The following is a 12,239-nucleotide window of genomic DNA, read 5'->3' as shown; positions in this document are numbered from 1 at the left end:
AAGCGGGTTGTGTAGAGGACACAGAGAGGCTGCAAAGAGATTTAGATAGGTTCAGCGAATGGGCTAAGGTTTGGCAGATGGAATACAATGTCGGAAAATGTGAGGTCATTCACCTTGGGAAAAAAACAGTAAAAGGGAATATTATTTGAATGGGGAGAAATTACAACATGTTGCAGTGCAGAGGGACCTGGGGGTCCTGTGCATGAATCCCAAAAAGTTAGTTTGCAGGTGCAGCAGGTAATCAGGAAGGCGGATGAAATGTTGGCCTTCATTGCGAGAGGGATGGAGTACAAAAGCAGGGAGGTCCTGCTGCAACTGTACAGGGTATTGGTGAGGCCGTACCTGGAGTACTGCATGCAGTTTTGGTCACCTTACTTAAGGAAGGATACACTAGCTTTGGAAGGGGTACAGAGATGATTCACTAGGCTGATTCCGGAGATGAGGGGGTTACCTTATGATGATAGATTGAGTAGACTGGGTCTTTACTTGTTGGAGTTCAGAAGGATGAGGGGTGATCCTATAGAAACATTTAAAATAATGAAGGGGATAGCCAGGATAGAGGCAGAGAGGTTGTTTCCACGGTCGGGGAGACTAGAACTAGGGGGCACAGCCTCAAAATACGGGGGATCCAATTTAAAACTGAGTTGAGAAGGAATTTCTTCTCCCAGAGGGTTGTGAATCTATAGAATTGTCTGCCGAAGGAAGCAGTTGAGGCTAGCTCATTGAATATATTCAAATCACAGATAGATAGATTTTTAAACAATAAAGGAATTAAGGGTTATGAGGAGCGGGCGGGTTAGTGGAGCTGAGTCCACGGCCAGATCAGCCGTGATCTTGTTGGGTGGTGGAGCAGGTTCGAGGGGCTAGATGGCCTACTCCTGTTCCTAATTCTTATGTTCTTATTAATGTTGGGGAAGTCCAGAACCAGGGGTCACAGTCTAAGGATAAGGGGTAAACCATTTAGGACCAAGATGAGGAGAAACTTCTTCACCCAGAGAGTGGTGAACCTGTGGAATTCTCTATCACAGAAAGTTGTTGAGGCCAATTCACTAAATATATTCAAAAAGGAGTTAGATGTAGTCCTTACTACTAGGGGGATCAAGGGGTATGGCGAGAAAGCAGGAATGGGGTACTGAAGTTGCATGTTCAGCCATGAACTCATTGAATGGCGGTGCAGGCTCGAAGGGCCGAATGGCCTACTCCTGCACCTATTTTCTATGTTTCACCAACTCGGAATTCAACGAGTTTATGACCCGCAATGGCATCAAACATGTCAGGTCTGCACCGTTTAAACCTGTATCCAACGCTCAAGCGGAATGGGCAGTCCAAACTATCAAGCAGAGCTTGAAATGCGTGACGGACGGTTCCCTGCAGACCCGGTTATCTCGCGTACTGCTCAGCTGCCGGACGCGACCCGACTTGCTTACCGGGGTTCTCCTTGCAGAATTGTTAATGAAGAGAGCATTCAAAACCAGGCTCTCCTTTGTCCACCCGGATCTCAATGATGATGTAGAAACCCGCGTCAGCGGCATAACATGTACCATGATCACGCGGCTGTATTGTGTGACATTGAGGTTAATGACCCTGTATTTGTTCTTAATTACGGTCATGGTCCCAAATGGGTTGCTGGCACTGTTTTAGGGGAATAGAGTGTTTGTTGTCAAACTTGTTAATGGACAAACGTGCAGAAAGCATTTGTATCAGACCAAGCTGTGATTCACTGACAACCAAGAACAGTTTGAAGAGGACATTACCATCATTGATCCACCAACACACAGCCAACCAGCAATCGACCTCGCTGTCAATCAAGAGGATGAACCCACCATGCCCGACAGTCCGATCAGACCAGCCGCGCAGCAGTGCAGCAATGATCCGACCAACTCACCTATGCCAGGACTTGAACTCAAGCGGTCAACCCCAGAACGAAGAGTCCCTGATCGCCTCAACTTATAAATAAGTTGTATCTAAGACTTGGAGGCGGGGAGGGGGGTGGGGGGGGGGATGCAGGGAATTATGTTATGTATGTAAACTTTATAATAGTGTAAGACTTGCCACCAGGGAGAGCACCTGTTGGAGACCCAAGGGTCACCTGCACACCTCGTGCAAGCAAGTATAAAAGGTTGTCTGCCATGCTCATTCTTCACTCTGGAGTTAGATTAAAGAGACTAAGGTCACAACAGTTTGAGCTTACAGCACACAGTCTTGGAGTTATTCTGAACATAACACCCCCAGTTTGTTTCTCTCTCTCTCCTTGCAATGTCTCAAATTTTTTTTAATCCTTATATTGTTTTTAAATCCCTCCATGGCCTCACCCCGCCACCCCCCACCACCACCACCCCCCATCTCTGTAATCCCCTCCAGCCCTACAACCCCCTGAGATCTCAGCACTCCTCCAATTCTGGCCTCTTGCACATCCCTGATTTTAATCGCTCCACCATTGGCAGCCGTGTCTTCAGCTGCCTGGACCCCAAACTCTGCAATTCCCTCTCTGCCCTTCTCCTCCTTTAAGACGCTCCTTAAAACCCACCTCTTTGACCAAGATTTTGGCTACCTGTCCTAATATCTCCTTCTGTGGCTTCATGCTTGGTAACGCTCCTTTGAGGTGCCTTGGGATGTTTTACCACAGTGCTATGTAGGGGCTTATTGCAGCAGTACTGATGGTGGGCCATGCCACTGTGCCCCACCTTCTTTAGGTCACGAAAGATATTGATCTTTGGTTTTCTGGTTCTAACCTGTTCTGCATTTCTTAGCAGCATTTCTTAACAATGGATCTAGAGCACAAAAGGTCTCTTTTTAATATCTGATTGTGGCCGGGAAGGAGGAAAATCTAATATATATTGGTATTGTAAGGATAGCTGGTTCCATTTAGAAGGGTGGGGGAAAGGGAAAGAGACGCTTTATGCTAGTGCATACAGACAACGCCCTGAGTTCAGTTATTCTTTGCTTGACTTTGAAGTGATGGTAAAAATGGCTTTAGTAGCCCAAGGTTTGTGGAGAGATTGTCTGTCTGGATTCATGCCGTTGAACATTATCTTGTGACTTCTGGAAGTGCTTGGGCAAAGCTGGGCTTGGTTTTGATGCACTTTGTGCTTGGTGGTATATGGCGTAGTGTCAGCCATGGCTCAGTGGGTAGCACACCTGTCTCTGAGTCAGAAGGTTGTGGGTTCAAGTCCCACTCCAGAAACTTGAGTACATAAATCCAGGCTGACATCCCCGATGCAGTGCTGAGGGAGTGTTGCACTGTCGGAGATGCCGTCTTTCGGATGAGACATTAAACCGAGGACCCTCTGTCTGTCCTCTTGGATGGATGTAAAAGATCCCATGGTAATATTTCGAAGAAGAGCAGGGGAGTTATCCCCGGTGTCCTGGTCAATATTTATCCCTCAACATAACAAAAACAGATTATCTGGCCATTATCACATCGCTGGTTGTGGGAGCTTGCTGTGTGCTAAAAGGCTGCCGTGTTTCCCACATTACAACAGTGACTACACTCCAAAAGTACTTCATTGGCTGTAAAGTGCTTTGAGACATCTGGTGATCATGAAAGATGCTATATAAATCCAAGTCTTTCTTTCTTTCCTCCCTCTCAGTTTGTGCTTCTCTCTCTCTCTCCCCCTCAGTTTGTGTTTCTTTCTCTCTCCCTCCCCAGTTTGTGTTTCTCTCTCGCTCTCTCCCTTCCTCGGTTTGTGTTTCTCTCTCTCTCTCTCCCTCTCCCTTCCCCAGTTTGTGTGTGTCTCTCTCGCTGCCTTCCCCTGTTTGTGTTTCTCTCTCTCTCTCCCTTCCCCGGGTTGCGTTTCTCTCTCTCCCCCTCCCTCAGTTTGTGTTTCTCTCTTTCTCCCTCCCCCAGTTTCTCTCTCTCACTCTCTCCCTCCCACGATGCCCCCAGTTGCTCTCTCAGGGTTTTTCATCAGCCCTGATGCCGTCATCCTCACTACTGGCACTGAAGCGGCGTGTGTCCAAACAATGTGGAGACCAGCGGGGCACTGTGCGCAAACAAGTCGAGTCGCCAACAGTAACATCTGGGAGACCGATTGCCCATTTCGTGACGATCATACCCAAAGCTTTTGAGTCCAGAACCTCTGAGTCAGCGCCTTTAACGTAGTAAAATGTCCGAAGGCACTTCACACGGACGTTATCAAACATAATATTTGACACCGAGCCACATAAGGAGATATTAGGGCAGGTGATCAAAAGCTTGATCAAAGAGGTAGGTTTTAAGGAGCGTCTTAAATGAGAGCGAGGCGGAGAGGTTTAGGGAGGGAATTCAAGAGCTTAAGGCCCAGGCAACAGAAGGCATGGCTGTCCACGGTTGAGCGATTAAAATTGGGTATGCTCAAGAGGGCAGAATTGGAGGAGCGGGGTGTTGTGGGGCTGGAAGAGATTACAGAGATAGGGAGGGGCGAGGCTATGGAGGGACTTTGAAAACAAGGATGAGAGTTTTTTTAAATCGGGTTAACTAGCAGCCAATGTAGGTCAGCGAGCGCAGGGGGTGATGGGTGAGCGGAACTTGGTGCGAGTTAGGAAACGGGGCAGCCGAGTTTTGGATCACCTCAGGTTTACGTAGGGTGGAATGTGGGAGCCCAGCCAGGAGTGTGTTGGAATATTCAAGTCTGGAGGCAACAAAGTCAAGCAAACTGACACACCTGTGCATACTCACATGCGCACCAATGCACAAAAAAAGTGTCTGTGATTTGGTTCTTCTAATCTGGAGCCCGTTCTGGCTCTCTGCAAGAGCACCTCAGCTAGACCCGCTCCTCCGCTCTTTCCCCCACAGCCCTGAAAATTTTTAAATTTCAGGTACTTATTCAACTCCCTTTTGAAAGATTGAGACTGCCTCCGCCACCCTTTCAGGCAGCGCATTCCAGATCCTAACCACTTGAGGCGTAAAAAAGTTTTTTCCCATGTCGTCTTTGGCTCTTTTGCCAATCACCTTAAATCTGTGTCCTCTGTTTCTCGACCTTTCGACCAATGGGAACAGTTTCTCTCTATTTCCTACATTACAACAGTCACTGCGCTCCAAAATTAATCAATTGGCTGTTACGCGCTTGAGACATTTGGTGGTCGTGAAAGGCGCTATATAAATTCAAGTATTTCTTCCTTTTATTCTGTCTAGACGCCTCATGATTTTGAACACCTCTATCAAATTCTCCTCTCAACCTTCTCCGCTCTAAGGAGAACAACTCCAGCTTCTCCAGTCTATCCAGGTAACTGAAGTCCTTCTTTCTTTCAGAGAAGTTCCGCCAGTGAAATACTGCAATGCAGGAGATTCTGGAAAAGGATCCTGTGTGTGTGTGTGTGTGTGTTGTGTAACATGGACAAAAAGCCTTCTCAAATAAGTTGACTGCCTGAGGCTCCCTTTGACAATGGTATGTGTTCTGTCAGCCCCTAGGTGAACTGGTTTGTGAGAACAATAGTGTTTCTGTTTGCCATCTGCCAGGTGGCTCTCGAGCGGACATGTCTGGGCGCAACTCGTCTCACGCAAACTGCTGATCTTAGAGCATTTTTCCCATCTCGGCCAGATCCAGTTCGTTTGGGTGTGACTGTGAAGTGCTGCTTGACTTCATTCAGTTTACACAGCGTGAGCTGATCAGCTAACCAGCAGTCTGCTTTTAATGTCTCGAACTTGGCAGAACCCGAGCGAGGAGGACGTGACATCACCGGCCAGACATTTAGATGTGCCACCCAACTGACAAACCTGTGCAGTCAATCCGTTTCTGGCTCTTTCCTCAATGCGCCCATCCCACGTTCTCCCTCGCCCTCATTAAGCCTCCTAACTCTTTTAAGAATATAAGAAATAGGAGCAGAAGTAGGCCATATGGCCCCTCGAGCCTGCCCGTTATTTAATAAGATCATGGCTGATCCGATCATGGACTCAGGTCCACTTCCTGCCTGCTCCCCATAATCTCTTAATCCCTTATCGGTAAAGAAAATGTCTATCTCTGTCTTAAATTTATTCAATGTCCCGGCTTTCACAGCTCTCTTGAGGCAGCGAATTTTACAAATTCACAACCCTCTGAGAGAAGAAAGTCCTCCTCATCTCAGTTTTAAATGGGCGGTCCCTTATTCTAAGATTATGCCCCCTAATTCTAGTCTCCTCCATCAGTGGAAACATCCTCTTTGTATCCACCTTGTCAAGCCCCCTCATAATCTTATATGTTTCGATAAGATCACCTCTCATTCTTCTGAATTTCAATAAGTAGAGGCCCAAACTCCTCAACCTTTCTTCATAAGTCAACCCCCTCATCTCCGGAATTAACCTAGTGAACCTTCTCTGAACTGCCTCCAAAGCAAGTATATCCTTTCGTAAATTTGGAAACCAAAACTGTATGCAGTATTCCAGGTGTGGCCTCACCAATACCCTATATAACTGTAGCAAGACTTCCCTGCTTTTATACTCCATCCCCTTTGCAATAAAGGCCAATACTCCATTGGCCTTCCTGATCACTTGCTGTACCTGCATACTAACCTTTTGTGTTTCATGCACAAGTACCCCCAGGTCCCGCACACTCGCCTCTGAGTCAGAAGGTTGTGGGTTCAAGTCCCACTCCAAGGGCTTGAGCACAAAAAAATCTAGGCTGACACTCCAGTGCAGTTTTGAGGGAGTACTCCACTGTCAGAGGTGCCATCTTTTGGATGAGACATTAAACTGAGGCCCCATCTACCCTTTCAAGTGGATGTAAAAGATCCCATGGCATTATTTCAAAGACGAGCAAGGGAGTTCTCCCTGGTGTCCTGGCCGATATAAATCCCTCAATCAACATAACAAAAAAACAGATCATTATCACATTGCTGTTTGTAGGAGCTTGCTGTGTGCAAACTGGCTGCTGCGTTTCCTACATTAGAACAGTGACTATACTCCAAAAAGTACTTCATTGGCTGTAAAGTGCTTTTAGATGTCCGGTGGTTATGAAAGTCGCTATATAATGTCTCATCCAAAAGATGGCACCTCCGACATTGCAGTGCTCCCTCAGCACTGCAGTGGGAGTGTCTGCCTAGATTCTTGTGTTCAAGTCCCTGGAGTGGGATTATGAACCCACAACCTTCTGACTCAGAGGTGGGAGTGTTACTCACTGAGCGACGGCTGATACTGACATTTAAATGCATGACCAGATCATCTGCTTTTTTAGTGATGTTGATTGAGGGATAAATATTGGCCAGGATGTCAGAGATAACTCCCCTGTTCTTCTCCGAAATTGTCCCATTGGGTGGTGCATGTCCACCTGAGAAGGATCCTCGGTTTAATGCCTCATCCAAAAGATGGCATCTACTAATACAGCAACAACTTGCATTTGTATAGCGCCTTTAAAACATTCCACGTTCACAGGAGCATTGTCAAACATGCTATTAGGACTGATGACAAAAAGCCTGGTCAAAGAGGTAGGTATTTTAAAGAGCGCCTTAAAGGAGGAAAGAGAGGTAGAGAGGTGGAGAGGTTTAGGGAGGGAATTCCGGAGTTTAGGGTCCAGTCAGCTGAAACCACGGCCACCAATGGAGGGGCAAAAGGCGTGGGGGAATGCACGAGGCCAGAATTGGAGGAACACAGCGATCTCGATGAGCTGCAGAAAGTTACAGAGATAGTGGAGCAACTCCCTCAGTACGGCACTGAAGTGTCACCAATCAGAGTACGTAGGGAGATCAGATGGTGTCTGGGAGCTTGGCTCAGTGCCTGTACTTTGTGACTCCAGTTGTGGGGTCATACCATTCTACTTTCATTCCAATTAAACTGTCGAGATTAGGGGAAACAGGCAGGACAGTTCATGATGGATGGGCAGTTCAATCTCCGGGCAGCCCTGAGTTATGGCAATCTCTGGTCAAACCCAGGCAGTTCAGCCATGTTTGCGTGTGTTTTACTCACTTATTTTTCCTGTTTGACATTCCTGAGCCAGCAGGTTTGGACAGGGCCGCCGCTCCCTCACTGAAAGAAAGAAGACTTGCATTTATATAGTGCCTTTCAAGACCACTGGACGTCTCAAAGCGTATTACAGCCAATGAAGTACTTTTGGAGTGCAGTCACTGTTGCAATGTGGGAAACGCGGCAGCCAATTTGCGCATAGCAAGCTCTCACAAACAGCAATGTGATAATGTGACAATGTGAAAATCTGTTTTTTTTTATGTTGATTGAGGGATAAATATTGGTCCCAGGTCACGGGTTAATTCCCCTGCGCTTCTTCAAAATAGTGGCAAGGGATTTTTTACGTCCACCTATGAGGGCAGACGGGGCCTCGGTTTAACAGCTCATGCAAAAGACGGCACCTCTAACAGTGCAGCACTCCCTCAACACTGCACTGGGAGTGTCAGCCTAGATTTTTTATGCTCAAGTCCCTGGAGTGGGACTTGAACCCACAGCCTTCTGACTCAGAAGTGAGAGTGCTATCCACTGAGCCACAGCTGACACTTCTGGGTAAACACTAAACCACAACACCGGGAATCAGCAGCTCGTGCAGATTAATGGTAAACTCACCCCCAAAGGAAGGGTGAGGATCTCCTGGCCATGTTGGTCACAGACTCTGCAACTATGCACGTGGCTCTCCTTCCTCTCCCTCCCCTGATATCTCTCCTTTCACTCCTTGACATCTCCCTCCCTCTGAGCTGCCTCCGACTGTCTGTACAGCAGAGCGGTGTGAAGTCGGGACACTTCAAAGGAACTGGAGTCATGTGTAGGCCCAGACAGGGTGGGAGTGGCAGCTTCCATTCCCCGAGGACATCAATGAGCCAGTTAGGTTTCCATGACAACTGTGGTTATGTTTCTGGGGCCCGCCCACAAATTAACAGGCTCTATCTGCATGACGAATTGCGTTGGGATTTGAACTCTCAAACCCCTGGGTTCCTCGCCTGGTACCAGAACCAGGACACGACCCTACCCTTTGCGAAAAATGAATGGCTGGATCTTTACGTTGGATTCAGTGACCTGACACTGTGCCGACACAGTCTGCTTGAACTTGAGCGATGTGTAGAATGTAAATCCTACAGGTACGAACAATCCCGAACAAACCGGCCAAGAATTAAACCAACACCTACTGTGCTGCCGCGGGCACATCTTTGGCCTTTCACTCTTTAATCAGTTCAACTATTTAATTAAAGTCTGTCAGCTGTGGCTCAGTGGATAGTTCACTTGCCTCTGAGTCAGAAGGTTGTGGGTTCATGTCCCATTCCATGATACTTGAGCACAAAGATCTAGGCTGACTCTCCAGTGCAGTGCAGAGGGAGTGCTGCACTGTCGGAGGTTCCGTCTTTCGGATGAGATGTTAAACCGAGGCCCCATCTGCTCTCTCAGATGGATGTAAAAGATCCCACGGCACTATTTCGAAGAAGAGCAAGGGGAGTTATGTCCTGGGGCCAATATTTATATTTCCGTCTTCAGACCCTGCAGAGATACCTTTACGTCAAGCCCCCTCCTAGGTGGCTTGCGCTGGCGACGTATTTCTTCCGCCAGCAGTACAACCTCAATTATGACACGCAGCTCCTGTTTGTGAGCCTGGGGGGGTGTCAGGACCGCCATGCAGAAGCTGCCTGTCTTTTACCAGGAACTCATCAGGGTCTGAAAGAGAGTCACCACCAAGCGCAGCTCTCCACCGTCTGGAGTGGCGGCTGTCCTGCAGGAGCCGCTGCTCAGGAATCCGTACCTTCACGACCGCGGTTTTAGGTGGCAGGCGGACGAGAGGGCTGTGGCTGGCAAGGTGACCAGGGTCAGGGACCTGTTCGATGGCGGAGGAGCGGGCTGGATGGCGCCAGACGTGCTGGCACAGCGCCTAAACTGGGCCGATGTCCGCCGCGCGGCCAATGCCATCGAGTCGCTAAAAACAGCGCTGGGCCCTGACTCCGTTAGGTGTGCCGAGGAGGCTCAAGCACGTGGGGAGATCCCGTCCGAACTGACCCTCGTCCGGACGGAATTCCTCATCGGCGCCAAGCCCCGAAACCTCCCTCGGGAGCAGGTGCCTCATAACTTGAGCCGCCTCGGGGAAATCCCCTCCGTGCCTTTCAGTTCTGCGCGGAGGGGTTTCCTGTACGGGTTGCTCCTGCACACGCTCCACCTTGTCATCCTCGTCTGCCGTCTGGACACGCCATGGCGCACCACCTTGTCATCTGGAGAAGGCGGGGATCCCCGATGGAGTGCACTCTACGCGGGAGTCCTCCCACTATTTATTGGGGACTTGGCCTGGAGGATGGTGCACGGAACAGTCCCGTGCAATAAATTTTTAAACAGGTCACGAGCTCCCAGGCCGCCTGCAATTTCTGCGGTCTGGAGGAGTCCATGTTCCATGTTTTTATGGAATGTGTGAGGTTGCAGCCCCTATTCCACTATTTAAAGGGGCTGCTCCTCAAATTCTAGTTGCACTTCAGTCCCACACTCCTGATCTTTGGACACTCTGTGCGGAGGCGAGCGGGTAGGTCCGAGGGCCTCCTCGTAGGAATGCCTCTGGGCACGGCCAAGGGTGCCATCAGCCGATCCAGGCAGCGGGCGGTCGAGGGGGTCGTTCAGCCCGACTGCCTGCCTCTCTTCCACGCTTACATCCGAGCCAGGGTGTCCCTGGAGATGGAGCACGCGGTGTCCACCGGTATGCTCGCGGCCTTCTGCGAGAGGTGAGCGCTGGAGGGACTGCAGTGCATCATCACCCCCGGCAACCAAATTTTAATTTGATTTTATATGTTTTAAAGTTTAATTTGTTTTTATTGCCAGTTTTAGTGTCCCCCACCTTTTAGCCAGTGGGCACTTGTATAATTTATGGTTTTAGTGCCCCCCAAAAAACACAAAAAACCCCCAAAAAACAAAAAAGGGCATTGAAAAGTGTTTGGAGTGTTCCGCCCACCTTTATTCAGGGGGCACTTGAACTAATTGTTTATTTTGTTTTGCAACAAAAAGAGTTGTGGGTTCAAGTCCCACTCCAGGGACATCAACACATAAATCTAAGCTGACACTGCTAGTGCAGTGCTGAGGGAGTGTTGCACTGTCGGAGGTGCCATCTTTCGGATGAGATGTTAAACCGAGGCTATGTCTGCCGTCTCAGGTGGGTGTAAAAGATACCATAGCACTATTTCGAAGAAGAGCAGGGCAGTTCTCACTGGTGTCCTGGGGCCAATATTTATCCCTCAATCAACATAACAAAAACAGTTTATCAGGTCATTATGCTGTTTATGGGAGCTAGCTGTGTGCAAATTGGCTGCTGCGTATTCCACATTACAACAACAGTGACTAACGTCATTGGCTGTAATGCTCTTTAAGATGTCCGCTGTGTGAAAGGCACTATATAAATGCAAGTCTTTCTTTCAGAAATGACATAGAACTACATGATAAATATTGGGCACGACACTGGGGAGAACTCTCCTGCTCTTCTTCAAAACAGTTCCATGCGACCTATTATGTGTCCCTGAGTGTCATCCGAGATTTTTATGCTCAAGATCCTGGAGTGGGACTTGAACATACAGCCTTCTAGGCTGAGAGTGCAATACACTGAGCTACAACTGACACAGCATAGTAACAGGCCGTTCAACCCAGCAGTCCTGTGCCGGTGTTTATGCTCCACATGAGCCTCCTCCCACCTTACTTCATCTCACCTCATCAAAATATATATTTTTTATTCATTCATGGGATATGGGAGTCACTGGCAAGGCCAGCGTTTATTACCCATCCCTAAATGCCCTTGAGAAGGTGGTGGCGCCTTCTTGAACCGCTGCAGCCCGTGTGGTGAAGGTGCTCCCACAGCGTTGTTAGGGAGGAAGTTCCCAGTAACGATGAAGAAACGACCGATATATTTCCAAGTCAGCATGGTGTGTGTGACTTGGAAGGGAACTTGGAGGTGGTGGTGCTTCCATGCGCCTGCTGCCTTTGTCCTTCTAGGTGGTAGAGGTCACGGGTCTGGGAGGTGCTGCCGAAGAAGCCTTGGCGAGTTGTAGATGGTGCACACTGCAGCCACGGTGCACTAGCGGTGGAGGGAGTGAATGTTTAAGGTGGTGGATGAGGTGCCAATCAAGCGGGCTGCTTTGTCCTGGAAGGTGTCGAGCTTCTTGAGTGTTATTGGAGCTGCAAGTGGATGAGTCTATTCATTTCTCTCTCGCCTTAAATGCACCTATGTTATAAACTTTACTTGATAAAGAAGAACGGATCGGTAATTACAAATTTCAAGCTTTGTTATTGGATGGCATAAGACTTCAACAAGGACAACTCTGCTTCCCCTCCCCACCCAACTCCCACACACCCCACCCACCCATCTCCCCTCCCCCACACACCCACCCACCTCTCC

The sequence above is a fragment of the Pristiophorus japonicus genome, chromosome 24 (assembly GCF_044704955.1).
Source record: "Pristiophorus japonicus isolate sPriJap1 chromosome 24, sPriJap1.hap1, whole genome shotgun sequence".
Taxonomy (NCBI): domain Eukaryota; kingdom Metazoa; phylum Chordata; class Chondrichthyes; family Pristiophoridae; genus Pristiophorus; species Pristiophorus japonicus.
Note: the sequence above shows the minus strand (reverse complement) of the source record.